Raw genomic sequence first — 4,102 nt, 5'->3', positions numbered from 1 at the left:
GGGAGTTAGAGTTTTTTTTTTTTTTCGAAGTTGAGAAGTACACGTACATGAAGTTACAGCAACTTCACCCAGAAATCATGATTACCTCGTTTGGATAGATGCATCAAGACTTGCAAAAGTAAAAACAAAAGATTAACCATTAGTGTAGATACATCCACCCAGGCACCTCAAATTGAGCAGACGATGATAGAGGACAGAACAAGCGTTGATAGAGGGGCGATAAGTGACAGTACAAATAATTGTTATATTAGTTAAGACTTTCCCAGTCAGTAATGAAATAAAAAATAGTAAATCCCAAGGTAAGGCATAACTACTCGTAATAATCTGAAAGAGTACTACAGAAAGAGCTGGAGTTTACATAATAAAATGGATCAACTGAGGGCTTTAATTTGTACAGAGAAAATAAAAATTGCCCTTATTACTGAAACTTGGATGAATACAAACTCTCGAGAATTTTTAACAGAATATCAGATAAAGGGCTATAATATTTTTGTGTCAAACCGTCTGGGAAGAAAGGGAGGCGGGGTAACAATTGATGTAAATGATTCACTGAACTGTTACCATGAGGCAGACATTAACGTAAACAGGGACACAGAAAGTGTCTATGGTGAAATTAGTAACAATAGGGAGAAATTTTTCTTAGGAGCAATTTACAGTTCTCCAAAATTAATTACAGCAGATATTAGGAACGCATCACAGTCCAGCTTAGTAATAATTGCGTGGGACCTGAATCTACCAAGGATTGATTGGAGAAATCAGACAGGAGATGCAGAGTCAGAGGAGTATCTGGAGGTGGTACAGGACAATTTCCTTTATCAGTATATCAGGGAGCCCACCAGAGGTAATAATATACTAGTTTTGGTTTTATGTAATTAAGAAAGTGTTGTTAGTGATATAGAGGTTGGTTGACTACTTGGTAATAGCGATCATGAAGAAATTAACTTCAAATTTATTTGGTATGTCTGTTCCACTGAAAATACCTCCACCATTCCTAGTTTTCGTCTAGGGGATTTCGATGGATAAAGAGCTTATTTCAGAACGGTATTCCACAGGGAGAATAGCTATTTTAGGAAGTGCCAGGTCCGTGGGGAACGCCAGATCATAGTTGAGGGGCAGGAAACAGGTGGGAATGTGTGCCAGTGTCTTGGGAAGGCGAGGTCATACGTGGGAGTGTAGTCCAGGTGACAAGGATTTACTCAGGTTCAGTAGGGAGAAGACGCTTGACCTGTGAGAAATGTAACGAGTTAGCAAATATAATACACGGAGGCAAAGATAGATATAACCCTTCAAAACCATTTAGAACGAATAATTCTGAACCAAGATGGTTTCAACAACAGATTAAAATCTCTCACAGGCCAAAGGAAAGGAATATGTACAAAAATAAAACGTGGAGAGGAACTCTTATGTAACCGGTACGCGATTATAAATGGATAAGTAACGAGGGAGATACGAAAATCACAGAGAAGTTATGAAATTAAGCTTGCCAGTGAATCGATAGAAAACCCAAAGGGTTTTTATGAAATGTACCGTACGAAAAATAAAGATAGGATAGGACCACTCGGAACAGAAACAGGTGACATTACCAGTGAAGATAAAGAAATGTGCTCCATCCTAAATAATTATTTCATATCAGTATTCATCAAGGAAAATCTAGACCTGGTCAATTAACCAGCAACTATTTATGATGATAATACGGAAAATGTTTTTAGTAAATTAACCATTACTAAGGAGGTCATATTGAAAGAAATTAATCAGATAAAACTTCAAAAATCGCCAGGTCCGGACGATATATATGCAGTAATTATAAGAGAAACCAAAGAATTATGTCAGCCACTTTAAACGCTATTTATTGACTTTAATTTCAGAAGTTCCAGAGGCGTGGAAGACCGCAAACATAGTGCCCATCTTTAAAAAGGGTGATAAATCAGTTGCGTCTAATTATCGTCCGATATGTCTAACGTCAATAGTAGGAAAAAATTTACAGTCAATTTTGGCAAATAAGATTAGAGAACACTTAGAAAGATTTAATCTTATAAACGAAAGTCAGCACGGATTCAGGCAAGGACGATTCTGTCTCACAAACTTGTCATTCTACTCGGAGGTCTATGAGGCAGTAGATAGTGATAAAGCTTACCATGTTATTTATTTGGACTTTAGTAAAGCTTTTGAAAAGGGTCCCACACGAAAGGTTAGTTAGAAAGGTTCGAGCACACGGTATAGACGGCGATATCTTAAAATGGATAGAATCCTAGCTGAAAGGGCGAAATCAGAGAATATTATTCATTTTTTCATTCATTCATTGCCAGACGCCATGTATCCCAAACGGGGTGGCCAAGGGTTTAGAGTTAATTGTTTTACAGGGAGGGGCACTAATCCTCCACCAACCCCACTTGACTCGTAAGGAGAACATTATGCCAACAGCGTCTGGTGTTCCCAGGCGGTCACCCATCCAAGTACTAACCAGACTCAACGTTGCTTAACTTCGCTGATCGGACGGGAAGCGGTGTACTCAACGTGGTATGGAAATAAATCGAACTGGAGATTGTTAACTAGCGGTGTACCACAGAGTACCTTATTATTTATTATATATATATAAATGATCTAGACTTAGGAGTCACTAGCAGCATCAGCAAATTTGCCGATGATTCAAAACTAGGGCGTATCATTAACTCGACTGACGATTGCCATAACTTACAAAAGGACCTCGATATATTGCCCAAATGGTCTACAACTTGCCAAAAGGAATTTAACGTTGAAAAATGTAATTAACGTACGCAAGACCATTGGAGATACTAAATACAACTTAGATAAAGAAATTGGCAAATCGGAATGCGAGAGACATCTAGGAGTTATGGTGAATAACGACCTCAAAGCAAGGCAACAGAGTATTTATGCGAGAAATGAAGCAAATAAGGTCCCAGGATTTATTTCGAGAAGCATCAGTAACAGATCATCAAAAGTAATACTGCAACTTTTTCTAGCATTAGCAAGGCCACATTTAGACTATGTAGTACAATTTTGGTGTTCTTATTATAGAACGAATATTAACTCGTTAGAAAATGTACAGAGAAGACCGACAAAAATGATACATGATGTTCGGAAACTGTCGTGTGAAGACAGACTGAAAACTCTAAGTCTGCACTCGCTAGAGAGGGGTAGAGTAAGGGGATACTTAACTGAGGTGTTTAAATGGATGAAGGATATAAATAAGGGAGATGTTAGCAAGGTACTTAAAGTGAGCATACAGGATAGAACAAGAAGTAATGGTTTCAGACAAAAAAAATTACGTTTCAATAGGGAAAAAGGTAGAAATTCGTTTGGTGATAGAGTAGCAGACGAATGGAATAAGCTACCTAGTAAAGTAATTGCTGCCTCTTCCATTGAGAGTTTCAAGCATAGGCTAGATAAGCATATGACAAATAAAGGATGGGTATAGAAAAAAGAAATCTTATAACCAGTATTAAATCATACTTTTTCCTTTTCAGGTTACTACGATAGTCTCTATTGTCCTTTCACACTTTCTTATAAAATGTCCACGCCAGTTTTTCTATACTGCTTGGTGTTCTTTCTGACTTTTTTCTGCCGGCTACGGTTGGACGGTCTGGAGGGCGGGGGAGAGCCTTCTTCTTTGCTGTCCTAATCTCAGTCTAGTAGTTCAGTTACTCTTCTAGGAGCTACCTAGCATGGGCCAACCTGCCTACTGTAGTTATCCTTTCTTCTTATATAGATAGATAGATAGATAGATAGATAGAGACAGATAGATAGAGATAGACAGATAGATAGACAAATAGAAAGATATAGATAGATAGATAGATATGTGTGTGTGCGTATCTCTCTCTCTCTCTCTCTCTCTCTCTCTCTCTCTCTGTATATATACAGGGTGTAACGCGACGTATGACAAAAACTTACACCAATGATCTATCATGTAATTCTGAGTATATTTTGTTCTATAAACATATGTTCTCTGCGACCCCAGTTCAGTACCCAGCATTCGGCTGTTTTGTGTAAAAGCTCGTCCCTTGCATGCGCCATTGGGTGAGAGCTTCGCAGGGCGACGGGAGACGAGTATTATTAGCTTGTACTGTACTATACATAAAAATCC

The 4,102-nt window shown here is 38.2% G+C and overlaps 1 pseudogene; it reads right to left on the bottom strand.

The window, feature by feature from the left end:
• Positions 1 to 2,412: 2,412 nt before the first annotated feature.
• On the bottom strand, positions 2,413 to 2,531 carry LOC145408622 (5S ribosomal RNA; annotated as a pseudogene).
• Positions 2,532 to 4,102: the final 1,571 nt, after the last annotated feature.

The sequence above is a fragment of the Coenobita brevimanus genome, chromosome 8, assembly GCF_032717465.1.
Source record: "Coenobita brevimanus isolate Jiangsu-jjx chromosome 8, ASM3271746v2, whole genome shotgun sequence".
NCBI classification, from domain to species: domain Eukaryota; kingdom Metazoa; phylum Arthropoda; class Malacostraca; order Decapoda; family Coenobitidae; genus Coenobita; species Coenobita brevimanus.
The sequence above is the reverse complement of the archived record's forward strand: the minus strand, read 5'-3'. Positions and strand labels throughout refer to the sequence as shown.